Source organism: Pseudophryne corroboree, chromosome 6 (assembly GCF_028390025.1).
Source record: "Pseudophryne corroboree isolate aPseCor3 chromosome 6, aPseCor3.hap2, whole genome shotgun sequence".
Taxonomy (NCBI): domain Eukaryota; kingdom Metazoa; phylum Chordata; class Amphibia; order Anura; family Myobatrachidae; genus Pseudophryne; species Pseudophryne corroboree.
In genome coordinates this window covers 713,910,349-713,928,917 of record NC_086449.1, presented here as the reverse complement: position 1 = coordinate 713,928,917, position 18,569 = coordinate 713,910,349, and the positions used below count along the sequence as shown (strand labels likewise).

Below are 18,569 nucleotides of genomic sequence, written 5' to 3'. Positions count from 1 at the left end.
GAAATTCCAGATAACAGAAAATTCAAATATATGAAACAGTGGCATCTATTATATTAATTATGACTGTAAAATTGTCCAATATCAAATGCCAACTGTGATGGTATCACCTGGTAAGGATTAATTGGCTATTTAAAGAACTATGATCATAATGTACGATAGAAATAAATTATGAACAGGTTTATGTCAGATAGTTTGTAATAAAGACAGATAAATGGATGAAGATGGTAAGGGTCAAATGTTGCTCCAACACTTCTGCTGTTCCCATAGAATCAGGAATGTTTTTTACTGCACCCAATATTCCCTAGCGGTCACCCATCTAGGTACTAATAGAGCTGCTCACTGCTTAGCTTCCAAGATCAGGCGAGATTGGGCGTAGCCAGTGAGATATGGCAGTAACAGGGCCGAAACTAGGACGTCACCCGGGGCAAGGCAATAGTTTGCGCCCCCCTTCCCCCCAAAAAAAACAAAAAATAGCAACAGTAAAACAAACTCTGTCAGACTAAAATATCAGATTACCAGGAAATTTGAAAAAAGGAGATACTATTGGACAATATTCCCCTATGTGCATCAAATGCCCTACAGTATGCGTCACATGCCCTGCCAGCGTGTTCAACTACATGATCCACCGTGTGTCCCCATACATTGCACTATATCATAACACTTCGTCACTGCACTACATTCCCCTATCCACTGCACTACATCCCTATACTACTTCCCCTACACGCTGAACTACATCACTACACTACATGCCCCTATGCACTGCACTACATACCCTATATGCTACACTACATCACTACACTACATCCCCTTATATGCTACACCACATCAGTGCACTACATGCCCCTATATACTGCAATACATTACTACACTACATACCCTATATGGTACACTACATCACTACACTACATCCCCATATAAGCTACACTAAATCCCCCCATCTGGGAGGCAAAGCGGAGCTTGATACTGCTGAGAGCACAGTGCACTTCTATAGCTTGTACAGTGCACTGCACGCTAGTCGCAGCACTGCGTGGCAAAGAAGAGAGTTTAAGACAGAAGCTGGCATGGAAGAGATCCCAGGTACTGGAGCTCACCTGCACAGCATTGGAGCCAGCTGTGGGCAGACAGGTGGGTCAGAGACATTGCCAAGGGTGCTGTCTGGTGTCTCACTGGAGCAGCACAGCACTGCCGGTACAAAAAACAACCTAAAAAAAAAAAACCTTTTCCTCTGTAACTCCTTGACGCCCCCTCAAATCCTGCACCCGGGGCGCATGCCCCCTTAGCCCCTCCCTAGTTACGGCCCTGGCAGTAATATCACAAGAGTTGTGAATGAGAGAGTGTTTGGTTATTGGCGCCTACCAGAAATGAGGTACTTCTGCTGTCCAATATTTATGCACAGATTCTCTGTAATTTAAGCATTGCAGAGAGATAATTAGCTGGCATTTGGATGAGAGAGTACCGATAAGAGTGGATACAAGAAAATGTATAGGTTCAGGGCCCGACTTCTGCTGTCCACTGTCATATGATAATATAGCGGACAGTGGATGAGAGAGGCGGGTTGCCTTAGCCTATTGAAAATTAATAAGATGAAAAATTATGAAAATAATAGATGAAGATGGCACCATTGCAATATTCACAGTAATAGTAATACAACCAAAGTACAGTGCCGTATATTATTGTTTAAATACAGTCTATCCACTGGACGGAGCGGTTACTAATTGAAGGAGTAGCTGTACGTGATATGTGGTATAACTAGAGACCAAAATTTGCTGCTAGGGATATTATACGAGTAACAGCTGTTATATAAATATCTCACAGTATATAGTGGTTCCTAAGAGAAATCGATATTATACTGATAGTATACATGATAAATGCATAATTGCTTCAAAAGAGAGTACAAAATTTTAGCAAGAAGACAAGGTAAGATATTCGACCTTTGACTCTATAAATAGACCATAGTAATAGAAAATTCAAAATGATAATTAGTTTAGCAGCCCAAGATGGGCTTGTATACGATACCAGGAGATGCGTGGGCTGAACTGTGCACTGCTCAGCACCACTTTACACAGACGGCCGTTTCACCTGGAGGTGGCTTGTTCACTGTGTGTTTATCATTTTGAATTTCCTATTACTATCGTCTATTTATAGAGTCAAAGGTCGAATATCTTACCTTGTCTTCTTGCTCCTATTTTGTACCCTCTTTTGAAGCAATTATGCATTTATCATGTATACTATCAGTATAATATCGATTTCTCTTAGGAACCACTATATACTGTGAGATATTTATTTAACAGCTGTTACTCGTATAATATCCCTAGCAGCAAATTTTTGCTCTCTAGTTATGTGGTACCCACGTTTGGGGATCCCACTACTACCCCCATCGTGGCACTAACTGCACCCAACGCTGCCTGAGACCCGTCAGCTAGACAGGCGCTGACTGTTAAAATCCCCTTCTCCGGTTGCCTAGCAACAACCCCCGGAGAAAGCTGGGAAGGAGGACATCGGGACCCAGGAGCCCGCCTGCTGTGGCAAGAGAGCGGGAAACCTTGGAGCCCCTGGATTGGAGGAAAACGAGTGCGGGAAACGGAGGGGGAGGACCGATACATAAAGGAAGCTGGGTGGCCGCACGGGAGTGTGGGGAGAGACTTACGCGGACTGAGCCGGACTGAGGACAGCTGCTGCTGCTGCAGAGCGAGAGACGTGCTGAGAGAGAGAGAGCACGGCTGATTGGGTGCATGAGGAGAAGCCGCTGCGGGGAGCACAAGAGACTGAGAGCCGTGGGTGTGACGTCCGTCATGACTCAACCCTCGAACAGAGCCGCTAGCGGCCGCCGGGGACTGAGGATCGCGGGAGAGCCGCCAGAGACTGAGAGTCGCCAGCCGCCGCACAGAGCTGCCCACTGACAACCCGGCAGGCAGCCTCCAGCCTGGCGCAAGGAGGAAGCAGTGACGTGACTGGCGGGAGTCGGCAACCCATTAAGGTACTGTTGCCAGAATACCCCTTACCCTTCCACCAGAGACAGTCTCCAAACCATACCCCTCAAGCAGTCTAGCCCATGTCAGGGGCACAGCGGCAGTCAGCTTTCCCAACATACACACCGGTACTCTGTCCCACCTCCACACCAGCAGTTTAGGGGCATAGCGGGGTTTAAGGCAGGAAAGGAGCTGCTACAAGGGAACCCCGAAAGAAGCCGCCTGATAGCCATCAAATGGGATTTCCTCTGTCTGGAACCAAGTCTCACCAACTAGATCATTTATAAAGCCACCTGCTGATGCTATGCAATAGCATGCCTAAAGTGTCGCTTCATTTGGAGTAGTTTTATTTGCTCTGCCCTTCGGAGGGATATAAAGTCGGACAACCTGACAGATGGACTTACCTTCCTGTGAATACAAATAAGGTTAACACCGTTATTCCCTGCTGCTGCATTGTATTACCCATACTTACCTCACGTCCGCTGACGTCCTCTCCAGGAGTTCTCAGGTTAGGGTGCAAGCGTTTTATGAAAGAGACACTGACCGCAGACGCCCACAGAGGTGCAGGAACTAAACATTAGTGCCTGGCGCGCAACGCCCTCTTATGGACAGTTTAGGAAGCGCTTTCAGATTACCATCAGGACATTTCTTATCCTAAGATATCATTGCCGTCCAAATGATTGTTATTGCATGTGATGTATTTGATTGTTTGATCCAGTCATCGTTAGGCCCTGGAGATATATATGAGTGGTAGTGATTGTTATACGGAGGGAAAGACTCAGGGTATCATAGGAATGTTCAACCTATACAACTGTGTTTAATGAGAGTTGAGTTATAGCGGTGACTGATATCTTCAGTGCAATAAATGGTTGTCTCCATTCCCCATGTGTAGTGGTCCTTGAGTATAGTGTGTTTGGGTTGTCCTTCCGGGGTTCTCCTGGTCCTTCTGCCCCAGCCTTACAGGTGACGGGAAAAATAGTTGCTGGCCTCGACATCGTTGAAGAGTGGATACGGCCGACCACGAAAACGACCAAGCTTCAGGTACGAACCCACTTTATAGCGATATTACACTTGGCGTCCGCGAACAGGATCGTTTCAAGATGTCGAACCCGGACATTCCTGAGTCATCCTTGGGACAGGGACAACCACCAGCGACACCCAGAAACCCGACAGGGACAACGGCATCACCTATAACCATGCCATATTACTTTGGGGCCCCATGGTTGCCGACATACGCAGGGAAACAAGTCCCTGGCTCAAGTACTTTCAAGGCATTCAAAGACAAAATGCTCTCCATGTTTCACCTATATACGCTCACGGAAGAACAAAAGGCAGAGATTCTGAAGGGACAATTAACAGGCCCAGCACTGAGAGTAGTAGAAGCATGGGAGGATAATGAGAAGAAGAGTGCAGATTGCATACTCCAGAAATAAAGGAACATATTTGAATGCAAAACGGTAGCAGAACTAAAGAGCCGTATTGTACACGAGAAAGCAATGACCAGGTGAATCTCTACGGGAATTTGCACTAGGCCTACAGGAAGCCCTGAGGGCTGTACGAGCACTGGATGTTGGACTGACCGATGACACCCTAATTAATTTATTTATTGAGGGAGCGCAAGGCGAAGCAATTCGGTCACAATTACAAATGTGGAGACGCCAAAAGCAAGACAGTTCTTTCTCTGCGTTTAAAGAAGATGTTCTACAGATATTAGGATTGAATCAGGGCGACGGGACTGAAGACAACGAGGCACCAAGGAAAGTGGACGAAGAAAGCCTCCAGAGCATCCCGCCGTACAAAAATGTAGATGCCACCACCCGAGCGGGGGCAGTCCTTCAGCAGGCACAGGCCCCACCAGGGCCAGACCCTATCGAAGCCCTGAATCGACAGATGTCAGAAGTGACGCTCAGCCTGTCCCGAATGAGCCAGAGGCTAGAAGAACTCTGCAAAGAACCAAGTGGAAGCCGACACAGAGAATGGCGTCAGGAACGCGGTGGAAGTAGCCACCCTCGATGGAGTCACGAGAGAGTCAGGCCGATGGCCTACCGATTGGTTTGACCCACAGGGTCGACCGATTTGTAGGGGATGTCACCAGAGCGGACACATCGAACGTCACTGCCCACTTGACCCTTTAAACGGGGGGACCCCGAGGTGAGGGACCGACCCTCGGGAGGAGAACCACTGACAGGTCTGCAGTCACGGAATTGGTGGCCCCAGTATGTAGGAGAGTGCCCCCACCTGAACATCCGCATCAATGGGATCGAGATACCAGCTCTCTTGGATACGGGCTCACAAGTCTCTACAATCCGACTCACGGAGTTCCTTCAATACTGGGACGAAGCCACCATTGTGTCCCCACCTGCTACATGGCTCCACCTGCTAGCCAGCAATGGACAACCCATCATCTTTCAGGGCTACTGGGAAGATGATGTGGAAGTAGGAAACGCCGCCTTGACCTGCCAAGGATACCTCATAACCACCGCGCCCAGCGCGCACTTGCCACCCGTGATCCTGGGCATGAACATTGTCCAGAAGAGCTAGTAGAAGCCCTAAGACACGAGATGAAAACCGCGGCTCCTATGGAACGAAAAGCCCTGCAACAGACCGTCAAAGTGCTAGAGGGCCAAAGGAAATTTGTTAATGGTCAGGGTGAGATTGGAAAGGCCCGAATCACCGACCGCCAACCTGTTCTGCTGAGACCGAACTCCGAGCAAGTGGTGTGGTGTAAAACAAGAATTGGTCCGATGGGAAGAGACTACGAGGCTCCGGTGGAACCCTGTGACTGGGTTGGACAACAGCCATTCGCGGTGGCGAGGACACTAGCCAAAGTGGTACACGGGAGGGTACCAGTCCGTCTTCTGAACCCTCACTCGTACGCCATCAGACTCTACAAGTACTGCTCGGTGGCGATGGTCAGTTGGATCGACTTCCAAGACATCATGGGACAGGGTGTAACCGCGGCTCAATCAGGAGCGGCAGACGGGGAAACGTTGACGACTGAGGAAGAACCCCCATGGTGGGCCGAGATCCAGATTGTTGATGTTGACACCCCCACTGATAAGAGACCGAGTATTACAGATTGTGCGACGCAACGCTGCTGCGTTCAGCCAACACTCTTCTGATTTTGGGCAAGCGGACGAAGTGTATCAGCACATCCCCACGGGGACAACCCGTCCTATCAAGGAACGACACTGACCCCTCCCTCCAGCCATGTACCAGCCAGTGAGGAACATGATCGTGGAGATGAAAGAGGCTGGGGTTATCCGTGAAAGCCACAGCCCATGGGCCGCCCCACTGGTGATAGTGAAGAAAGATGGTAGTCTGCGCTTCTGCGTAGATTATCGCAGGCTCAACGCTGCAACTCACAAGGATGCCTATCCGCTTCCCCGAATCGAAGAATCTCTGAAGGCCTTAAAGACGGCAGCATATTTCTCCACACTGGACCTCACCAGCGGCTACTGCCAGGTCCAAATGGCACCTGAAGACATCGAGAAGACGGCCTTCACTACGCCGATGGGCTTATTCGAATTTATGAGGATGCCATTCGGGCTCTGCAACGCTCCGGCCACCTTCCAGCGCGTCATGGAGCACTGTCTTGGACACCGCAACTTCGAGATGGTCCTGTTGTACCTCAACGATGTGATAATCTTCTCAAGAAACTACGAGGACCATCTGCGACATTTGAAAGAAGTGTTCCAACAATTGACCAACTGCGGCCTGAAGCTTAAACCGAGCAAATGTCACCTGCTCAAGCCCAAAGTCCAGTACCTTGGAAATGTTGTCAGCGCCGAGGGCGTGATGCCTGATCCGGAGAAGATCAGAGTCGTTCAAGACTGGCCAGTCCCCAAGACCATCAGAGATGTCCGAAGCTATTTGGGATTCGTGGGCTACTATAGGCGCTTCATTGAACAATTTGCCGCAGTGGCGGCCCCGTTGCATGAATAACTCCGAGGGCAATCGGGTCATGAGCGAAGAGGGTCGTCTTTGGTATGTTGGGGAGAGGAACAGCAACGAGCCTTTCACTAGTTGAAGACGTCCTTAATCGAAGCCCCATTATTGGCCTACCCCGATAATGAACTACCATTTCAAGTGTACACGGACGACAGTCACTGGGCGCTAGGAGCCGTACTGTCCCAGGTGCAGGACGGGCGTGAAAGAGTGATCGCATACGCCAGCCGAGGCCTCCGCAAGACAGAGCGGAACTGTGAGAATTACAGCGCAGTTAAGCTGGAGTTGCTCGCCCTCATGTGGGCCGTCACCAAAAAATTTAAACACTATCTGGCCGCCACGCCGTTCATCATCATGACGGATAATAACCCGCTGGCACATCTGTCTACTGCTAAGCTCGGAGCTCTCGAACAGAGATAGGTGTCCCGACTAGCAAATTTCCGGTACACCGTATCCTACCAAAGTGGGAAGTCCAACGAGAATGCTGACGCCCTTTCACAATTACCCACTGTAGATGTTGCAGAGGAAGATAGAGATGTGGATGAGGATGTTTAAAGTCTCTCAAAAGGGACGAACGGTCACGTCGGACCCCCTATCCGCCACCGGACCTCCATGGGTGGAAAGCGCCCTACTGGATGCTCCCACAGTCGATTAGCGCGAGAAGCAGTGGAGGAGTCCAGTGCTGAGGGAACTCGTGGCCTTGATGAACCAACGACGCCAGTTGACCCGGTCCAACGAGCCAAAGCTAACCCGGAATTGATCAAGTTACTACGGCATAGGGACCGCATTCACCTGGAGGAGGGGATCCTAGTGTGTACCAGCACAGATCCGAGTACTCACCAACCAGTCACTCAAGTGGTTGTCTCTAAAGATCAAGCCGCCCTTCTGCTCACGGCCTACCATGACAAATCCGGACACTTCGGCACTCAAAAGACTGAAGCCATCCTACGCACACTGTATTTCTGGGTGGGCATGCAAGAAGATGTGGAAAGATAGTGCCGTGACTGTGTTCCATGCACAAGGAAAAGGCAGGCTGACGCTACCCAAAAGGACCCTCTGCACCCCATTACGAGCCAACATCCACTACAAATCGTTGCCCTGGACCATGTGAAATTGGAGCCGAGCATCAATGAATATCTGTATGCCCTTACAATAACGGACAATTACAGTAAGTTCCTAGTAGCCATCTCAGCCAAAGACCTCACTGCTAGAACCACTGCCGAACTGTTTTTGAAGCACTTTACCAGGCCCTATGGGTATCCAGACTGCATCTTGACCAACCAAGGCCCTGCCTTTGAGACGCAGCTGTTTCACAAACTGTGTTCCTACTGCGGCTGTCGAAAAGCTCGGACAACAGCCTATCACCTGCAGGGGAATGGATTGTGTGAATGAGCTAACCAGACCCTCATCGGGATGCTCCGGAGCCTGGCTGCAGAAGATCGCACCAAGTGGCCGACCGTACTCCCCGAATTAACCTATCTCTACAACAACACTGAACATTGCTCCACCGGCTTCACGCCGTACTACCTCATGTTTGGCCGACGAGGCAAATTACCCCAGGACCTGGAATTAGCCCCTGCTGTGGCCCTTCCCGTCGACCCAAAGACCGTCTGGGTCCGTGAGTACCAGCGGAGGATAAAAGCTACCAGAGAAATTGTAAAAAAAGAGTAGAGCATGCCCAGCATCGCCAGGAGGCAAACAACTACAATGCCCACATCCGACCTGAGGCACTGAAGACTGGAAACCTTGTCTGGAAGAAACGGAATCACCGCACCAGCAAGCTTGACGCTATGTGGGAGAGTTGCCCGTACGTCGTGGTCAGTGTTCCTGAGGGCGAACGATATACCTACAAGATCCGTAAAGGCCTAGAAGGTCCAGTCAGCGTTGTACCAAGAGACCAACTCAAGCTCTGTACCGTAGAGTTACCGACGAGGAGCGCAGATCCACCTGTGGCAGAGGGACAGGAGACCCTGGGGGGCATACCCTTACACGATCCCATGGAGCTCTTAGTGTTTATGGGTGGTCTACCACCACCGCATCCAGCCCCACTCGTAGCTCCAGACCCGGTGTTCGACTGGCCTGTTGAAAGCCTGGATTGGCCTAACCTAGTTACCGCTCCTAGCAAGAGCGACTTTCCCGTAGTTGAGACCAGAAGGTCGGGACGTAGCACACAAGGCGTCCCGCCTTTAAGGTATAGAGAGTAAAATGTTAACTGTTTTCAAATGTACAGTTTATACCGGATTTGGTTGCACTTGTTGACGTTATTTTTGAATTGAGAGGCTCATGTTAGAGACTTTAACGTACTGGCAGATGCGTGAGGACACGCATCCCTCCACCTGGGGCACGTGTGGTACCCACGTTTGGGGATCCCACTACTACCCCCATCATGGCACTAACTGCACCCAACGCTGCCTGAGACCCGTCAGCTAGACAGGCGCTGACTGTTAAAATCCCCTTCTTCGGTTGCCTAGCAACAACCCCCGGAGAAGGCTGAGAAGGAGGACATCGGGACCCAGGAGCCCACCTACGGTGGCAAGAGAGCGGGAAACCTTGGAGCCCCTGGACTGGAGGAAAACGAGCGCGGGAAACGGAGGGGAGGACCGATATATAAAGGAAGCTGGGCGGCTGCGCGGGAGTGTGGGGAGAGACTTACGCGGACTGAGCCGGACGGAGGACAGCTGCTGCTGCTGCGGAGAGAGACGTGCTGAGAGAGAGAGCACGGCTGATTGGGTGCATGAGGAGAAGCCGCTGCGGGGAGCGCAAGAGACTGAGAGACGCGGGTGTAACGTCCGTCATGACTCAACCCGCGAACAGAGCCGCTAGCGACCGCCGGGGACTGAGGATCGCGGGAGAGCCGCCAGCGACCGCCAGAGACTGAGAGTCGCCAGCCGCCGCACAGAGCTGCCCACTGACAACCCGACAGGCAGCCTCCAGCCTGGCGCAAGGAGGGAGCAGTGACATGACTGGCGGGAGCCGGCTACCCATTAAGGTACTGTTGCCAGAATACCCCTTACCCTTCCACCAGAGACAGTCTCCAAACCGTACCCCTCAAGCAATCTAGCCCATGTCAGGGGCCCAGCGGCAGTCAGCTTTCCCAACATACACACCGGTACTCTGTCCCACCTCCACACCAGCAAGTTAGGGGCATAGCGGGGTCTAAGGCAAGAAAGGAGCTGCTAAAAGGGAACCCCGAAAGAAGCCGCCTGATAGCCATCAAATGGGATTTCCCCTGTCTGGAACCAAGTCTCACCAACTAGATCATTTATAAAGCCACCTGCTGATGCTATGCAATAGCATGCCTAAAGTGTCGCTTCATTCGGAGTAGTTTTATTTGCTCTGCCCTTCAGAGGGATATAAAGTCGGACAACCCGACAGATGGATTTACCTTCCCGTGGATACAAATAAGGTTAACACCGTTATTCCCTGCTGCTACATTGTATTACCCATACTTACCTCACGTCCGCTGACGTCCTCTCCAGGAGTTCTCAGGTTAGGGTGCAAGCGTTTTATGAAAGAGACACTGACCGCAGACGCCCACAGAGGTGCAGGAACTGAACATTAGTGCCTGGCGCGCAACATCCTCCTATGGACAGTTTAGGAAGCGCTTTCAGATTACCATCAGGACATTTCTTATCCTAAGATATCATTGCCGTCCAAATGATTGTTATTGCATGTGATGTATTTAATTGTTTGATCCAGTCATCGTTAGGCCCTGGAGATATATATGAGTGGTAGTGACTGTTATACGGAGGGAAAGACAGGGTATCATAGGAATGTTCAACCAATACAACTGTGTTTAATGAGAGTTGAGTTATAGCGGTGACTGATATCTTCAGTGCAATAAATGGTTGTCACCGTTCCCCATGTGTAGTGGTCCTTGAGTATAGTGAGTTTGGGTTGTCCTTCCGGGGTTCTCCTGGTCCTTCTGCCCCAGCCTTACAGGTGACGGGAAGAATAGTTGCTGGCCTCGACATCGTTGATACGGCCAACCACGAAAACGACCGACTTCAGGTACGAACCCACTTTATAGTGATATTACAGTTATACCACATATCATGTACAGCTACTCCTTCAATTAGTAACCACTCCGTCCAGTGGATATACTGTATTTGAACAATAATATACGGCACTATACTTTGGTTGTAATACTATTACTGTGAATATTGCAATGGTGCCATCTTCATCTATTATTTTCATAATTTTTCATCCTATTAATTTTCAATAGGCTAAGGCAACCCGCCTCTCTCATCCACTGTCCGCTATATTATCATATGACAGTGGACAGCAGAAGTCGGGCCCTGAACCTATACATTTTCTTGTATCCACTCTTTTCGGTACTCTCTCATCCAAATGCCAGCTAATTATCTCTCTGCAATGCTTAAGTTACAGAGAATCTGTGCATAAATATTGGACAGCAGAAGTACCTCATTTCTGGTAGGCGCCAATAACCAAACACTCTCTCATTCACAACTCTTGTGATATTACTGCCATATCTCACTGGCTACGCCCAATCTCGCCTGATCTTGGAAGCTAAGCAGTGAGCAGCTCTATTAGTACCTAGATGGGAGACCGCTAGGGAATATTGGGTGCAGTAAAAAACATTCCTGATTCTATGGGAACAGCAGAAGTGTTGGAGCAACATTTGACCCTTATTTATTATTTATTTATTAACAGTTTCTTATATAGCGCAGCAAATTCCGTTGCGCTTTACAATTTGAAATAACAATAACAAACTGGGTGATTACAGTCATAGAGGTAGGAAGGCCCTGCTCGCAAGCTTACAATCTATAGGGAAATAGGCATATGTACACAAGGAAAGGTGCTATCTATTGCATAGAATGAGAAGACATGTGAGGATATGTGTGGACTGTACAGAGTGGATGTAATTTGATAGGAAGGTTTATGAAAGTTATGTGGGCGGTTCAGGAATTTGATACGCTTGCCTAAAGAGGTGAGTTTTGAGGGAACGCTTGAAGGTTTGGAGACTAGAGGAGAGTCTTATTGTGCGTGGTAGGGCATTCCACAGAGTGGGTGCAGCCCGATGAAAGTCCTGCAGTCGTGAGTGGGAGCGAGTAATGAGTGTGGATGAGAGACGCAGGTCTTGTGAAGAGCGAAGAGGTCGGGTTGGGAGATATTTTGTGATAAGCGAAGTGATGTACGTTGGTGTAGTATGGTTAAAAGCCTTGTGTGTGAGTAAAAGTATTTTATATTGAATGCGGTAGAGTACAGGTAACCAATGGAGGGACTGACAGAGCGGATCTGCAGACGATGAACGTCTAGCGAGAAGATAAGCCTCGCCGCAGCATTCAGAATGGATTGTAGTGGGGAGAGTCTCGTTTTGGGAAGACCAGTTAGGAGACTATTGCAATAATCAATGCGGGAGATAATGAGAGCGTGGATTAGAGTTTTAGCAGTGTCTTGTGTAAGGTATGGTCGTATTTTGGATATGTTTTTTAGATGCATGTAACATGATCTTGAGACAGATTGAATGTGGGGAACAAAGGACAGATCAGAGTCAAGGATGACACCTAGGCAGCGAGCTTGTGGGGTAGGGTAGATAGTCGAGTTTTCAACAGTGATAGAGATATCAGGTTGGTACCTACTATTGGCCGGTGGAAATATAATTAACTCTGTCTTTGAAATATTAAGTTTGAGGTGGCGAGATGTCATCCAGGATGAGATGGCAGAAAGGCGTTCAGTGACCCAGCACAGTACAGATAGGGACAAGTCAGGGGAGGATAGGTAGATTTGAGTATCATCTGCGTACAGATGATACTGAAAACCAAAAGAGCTGATTAGTTTACCAAGAGATGAGGTATAGATAGAGAAAAGCAGAGGACCCAAGACTGAGCCTTGCGGTACTCCAACTGAAAGAGGTAGCGAAGAGGAGGTAGATTCAGAGAAGCGAACACTGAAGGAGCGATTAGATAGGTACGATAGGAACCAAGAAAGGGCTGTGTCTTTAAGACCTAGGGATTGTAGTGTCTGTATGAGAAGAGAGTGGTCTACAGTGTCAAATGCAGCAGATAGATCTATAAGAATAAGTAGTGAGTAGTGGCCTTTAGACTTCGTAGTGACTAAATCATTAACCACTTTAGTCAGTGCCGTCTCTGTGGAATGTTGGGAACGGAAGCCTGACTGAAGTGGGTCCAACAGAGTGTATGAGTTAAGAAAGTGTGTGAGTCGAGTGTAGGCAAGTCTCTCAAGTAGCTTAGAGAGACAAGGGAGCTGAGAGATAGGGCGGTAGTTTGAGAGAGCATTAGGGTCAGAATTTTGTTTTTTTTAAATGGGAGTAATCACTGCATGCTTGAAGAGTGAAGGAAAAATACCAGTAGAGAGAGAGAGATTACAGATGTTAGTTAAGGTAGGGATGAGCACCAGAGACAGAGCTTTACTTATTTATGAGGGTAAAGGATCAAGAGGAGAGGTAGTAGAGAAGCAGGATGAGAAGAGTGATGATACTTCATCTTCATTTGTGGGATCAAATGAAGAAAGAGTGCCAGAGGGTTCAGGTAAAGAACGGAGCAGGTCACTGGCTGCCGAAGAGCATACCATTTCATCTCGGATCTTATCAATTTTCTCCTTGAAGTAGGAAGCAAGATCCTGTGCCTTGATAGTGGCTGGTGGGGTAGGTGCGGGAGGATTCAGAAGTGATTTAAATGTATTAAAGAGTCGTTTGGGGTTAGAGGCTTGAGCAGAGATAAGAGTTTGGAAATATGTTTGTTTGGCAGTGTCCAGGGCATTTTTATAAGAATGGTAGACTGTCTTATATGTGAGGAAGTCACTTGAAATACGAGATTTACGCCACTGACGTTCAAGTTTTCGTGTGAGTTTTTGTAGTTGTCTTGTTAATTTGGAGTGCCATGGTTGACATCTAGGCCTACGTGGAGTGTGATGGGTAGCTGGAGCCACTTCATCAAGGGCTAGTTCTAGAGTCTCATTAAGGTGTGATACAGCCATCTCAGGAGAGGTGAATGCAGAAATAGGTGAAAGCAGTTGTTGGAGTGAAGTGGAAAGTTCTTGAAGATTAATTGTGTTAATATTTCTGCGGGTTTGAGGAAGATTGGAGAACTTCCGCAACACAGGGTTTGAATTAACAGAGGAGAGCATGCAGGTGATAAGGTTGTGATCTGAGAGGGGGAAAGGAGTGTTAGTGAGTTCAGAGATGGAGCATAGTCTGGTGAATACTAGATCAAGGCAGTGGCCCGCCTGATGAGTAGAGGAGTCAGTCCATTGGGAGAGGCCAAGAGAGAAAGTTAGAGAGAGTAGTTTGGAGGCATGCGCAGCAGATTTTGGACAATCAATAGCAATATTGAAATCACCCATGATAATGGTGGAGATGTCAGAGGATAGGAAGTGAGGGAGCCAGGCACCCTTACCATCTTCATCCATTTATCTGTCTTTATTACAAACTATCTGACATAGACCTGTTCATAATTTATTTCTATCGTACATTATGATCATAGTTCTTTAAATAGCCAATTAATCCTTACCAGGAGTTACCATCAAAGTTGGCATTTGATATTGGACAATTTTACAGTCATAATTAATATAATAGATGCCACTGTTTCATATATTTGAATTTTCTGTTATCTGGAATTTCTATTTCTGATATTTTCACCTCTGGTGCCACCGACACCTAAAATACTTATAAATTCTTGGAGAATTTGTTACTACTAGCTTTTGGTATTTGAGAATCTGTTATTTCCAATTTTTGGTTACAGATTCGCGATACTAGATGAGGAAGGTTAAAATCTGCAACCTTCCCTAGTGTATCATATGTGTGTTTGTTTGTGTACCATAAATTTTATCATATACTAATTAAAAGTTAAGTTTTATTTTATAAGAGAGCCCCAACACAGAGTCTCTCTTTTTTCTTTTGAAATATCGACACGTATTATTGACTCTGGGTGCACCACCAACAATATCAATTCCTTGGATACCTATTTCAGGCATCTTCCATGTATATGCACTGTTGGTTTACAAGGGACAAATTTTACAAGAACCCATTACGAAGATTACCTAAATAGTCCTGTGCGGCACCAAATTGAATTTTCTCTAAGTCCTGGGCTACTCAGAGACTGCACAAATTCTGTTTGTGCTACATATGCGTTCGCACACTTGCAAAGAGAAAATACACTCCCCTATGGGCAGCGACTATGCGAATGCAGGACTGCAAAAAAAAAAAACCCAAGCGAACGAACAGGTCTGAATTAGCCCCACTGCCTTTTGTAAAGAGAAATATCTGCTTCTGTGCCAATGCTGCTGTCTCTCCACAAACCAAAGCTCGATGGTGAAATCTAGCATCACCCACGCAAATCAACAAACCTAGGTCATGAAAGAGGATTGGGGCTGCATCTCTCCCATCTGCAGCTGCGCATGTCCAAGCTCATCCTGCACTCATAACAGCTACACTACACTGCGCATGTCCAATCTCATCCTGCACTCGTAACAGCTACACTATACTGCGCATGCCCAATCTCATCCTGCACTCATAACAGCTACACTACACTGCGCATGCCCAATCTCATCCTGCACTCATAACAGCTACACTACACTGCGCATGCCCAATCTCATGCTGCACTCGTAACAGCTACACTACACTGCGCATGTGTGATATGCCACTAGTGATAGAGTGGCGGTGTATGAGTGGATCGAGTGGTACCTGCGTTTCCTGATCTTCTTCCTTGGCCTTCTGTACACTTTCTCTTCAGGCTTCCTCGGGGACTAGGCAGAGAGATCAGGACCCCCAAACATCCCAACAAACATGTCACCACGCGTTAGAACAGTGACTGGTATTTTATTATAAGGAACAATGTTGTCACTGCTGTTTTTGAAAGAAAATGGTTTAACATACACAATGGCACCAAATCAGGTAAAACACATGACAATCCTAACTGCTACAGTAATATCTTTCCGGTAACGCCAGTTAGTTACATCACACTTCACGGTTAAGCACACCTTTGCAAATGTAGTACTCCCCTTTTGCATGTAGTACAATATTAATTAAATGAACCTTGGCAATATTTCTGGTGTCCTCCAGGTGGCAGTTGCATTTTTAGTTAGCAAAGTAATATGTCTCTCTTTGTTAGGAAAGTCAAATGGAAGTAGTACAATTCCTGGTTTGGTGAGTTTATGTCCCCTCACTACAGTCCGTAATGCAACCTGCAGGGTGTGACAATAACTATATCACTGTCCAAGTCTCTCACTTTGTGTGATAAGGAATGGGTTGTTGGTTTCTTACTCTCGATAGCAGCTGGATGTCAGTTGTAGTAGAGTGATTATACTTCCCACTGACAGTCTGTTGTATCACACTTGGCTGAATGCCTTTCTTCCAATGTGGGGGTTACCCAGCTGCCCCTTAGTAAAAGTTCAACAGAGAGTCTCTGGCTCCTGCTCTATCTGGCCTCTCTCTCCTTCTGGCTCACACTGACTGACTGGGCACATAGGAGGTTGGCTGTCAGGTATCAGGCTGGGGATTTCCTGAGGGTCTGTCTGTTGCTGGCTCTCTCCTCCCTCTGATTTTACAGGAGCTTACCCTGGGGTGTTAGTTCCTGGCTGGTCACACTGTGATGTCTGCACCACTCTCTGTCCCTGTGTTGCAGCTTCTGGTGGCTGAGGGGATCTCTCCAGTCACTGGAGCTTCCTGCTGTCCTTCCACAGCTGCACCCCACTCCTCTAGTCAGCACTCTCAGGTACAAGCCAGCTCCCAGGCAGCTCTACTCAGCTTGGCTCTGTCTCCTCACTCAGCATTCTCTTCTCTCTCCCCCACAGGCTCCTCCCCTTCCTCAGTTCACAGGTCAGCCTGTTGCTGGGGCTCTGGATCTTTCCACTCTCCAGGTGCTGTGGCTGTCATCCTTCTGGGTCCTAGTGTTTCCCTAATAGCTGCTGGCATCATCCAGTAGGGGAAGTGTTAACCCCTGCAGTACTAGAGCAAGTAAGTCCATTTACAAACGTGATACCCACTATTATTCATAGTGTTTTACCAGCGTATCACATACTCCCCCGCTAGAACTTTGCGTGTCCTCACGCAATTAACAGATACTCAAAGTCCCGGACAAGTCTCTTTTAACATTTCAATATAAAAATTAAACATTTGAACAAGAGGTAAGTACATACAGTAGATATAGACTTCACTCTACATCACAGGCTATTGTCTACATTGAACATGTGGGATACCTTTATTACGCTTTCTAGACCTCCAGACAGCCTGCTGCAACATGGCGTTAAACTCTTCACCACTTATGGTACTATACTCGCTAGCAGGGCCATACCTCTCTGGATACAGATACGACATGGGCTTTTCGCCCACACAAGGGGTTTCCACCGGGACATTAGATTTGTACTGTGATGTAACCAAATCTGTGCTTTGGGGCTTAAGGGGCCCCAATCTCTCTGTCATGACCATTTCAATCACTTCTTCAGTGTCTCCTTTCTCGTCAGTGGTACTTGAGTCCGTCTGACTTGAGTCGGCCATAGCAGAATCAGTGTCTTCCACTTTCGGTGTGATCTCACGCACTGGCTCTAGAGTTGGCTTGGGACTGACTGTCTCCTGCAAGCTCAATTGCACTACTTCACTCTGTCCCTTCACCTCTGCTTCGTCTACTTTCTTCAATGATTCACTCTGCACTCGGATGCCAGGTTCTTGCCGTCTGGGTTTCTCTGGTCTCCTCTGGTCAGATGGTAGGCAACAACACACCCGGCAAGGATGTTGAAGTTTAGCCCCTTCTTCTGCACTCTGACCTTTTCCCGGATTCGCTCCGCCTCTCTGTTCAGGCTGTGGAGGAACAGCGTTCCTTCTCTCAGTGACACTTTCGACTACTCTCATCCGCTCTCCACCTTCGCAGTATTGGTCATTTCCCTGACAGTTGCGTGGAGGACCTCCATAACGCGGATAGCACCAATGTTTATTGCGATCTGTCGCATATTTGTTGCCTTTTACTGGAACACCACAAGGACCAGTCACGTTAATGGCTTTGATGCCTTTCTTCCCATTCGCCAATTCAAACTCGACCATGTCATTACTTCCCAGACTCCGGAAGCACTCTTTCTGGTTGGTCTTCTGAATGCCGGTATAGTGCACATATACTCTTTGTTTAGTGTCCACTCGCTTTATAAAACCATAGCCATGTGATACACTGAACCACATGACTTTGCCTGCAATTCTTCGTGCGCTGGCTTGCTGAACATCACCATCAGATAATATGCCGCACACGCTAACCTGGTTCTGTACTACTGTATTTGTACCAGTATCCCTTGGTTGTCTTTTCCTGGGTGGTCGTACTCTCTCCGTTCTTCTTGAAGGCTGTCGACAGTTCCATTCAATGTGCCCACTTCGTCTGCATCGTCGACATATCGGTTGTCCCAGTGAGTCAAATAGGTTGGTGGGGCGTCGGCCTGGCTCTCTTGGACGGTCCCATTGCGACCTGTTTCTTCCTCCTCGATCTTGTCGCCAATCTCTGCACTCAGCTCTTAGTTGATTCTGCTCAAGGTTATTCCACACCTGTTCCATGTGGGCTAGGGTTTGCATCGCCTCTGTTATCTTGTCATTTAGAGCCCTGATCCAGATGTCGTCTGTGACCGGGTTGCTTCCTCGCAGTTCCATGTCCGATCCTGTTCGTGACGCCAAATTGTGATATGCCACTAGTGATA

General features: G+C 48.0%; 2 pseudogenes; one reads left to right on the top strand and one right to left on the bottom strand.

The window, feature by feature from the left end:
* Positions 1-279: 279 nt before the first annotated feature.
* Positions 280-398, bottom strand: LOC134937483 (5S ribosomal RNA; annotated as a pseudogene).
* A 10,998-nt stretch (positions 399-11,396) lies between these two features.
* Positions 11,397-11,515, top strand: LOC134937514 (5S ribosomal RNA; annotated as a pseudogene).
* Positions 11,516-18,569: the final 7,054 nt, after the last annotated feature.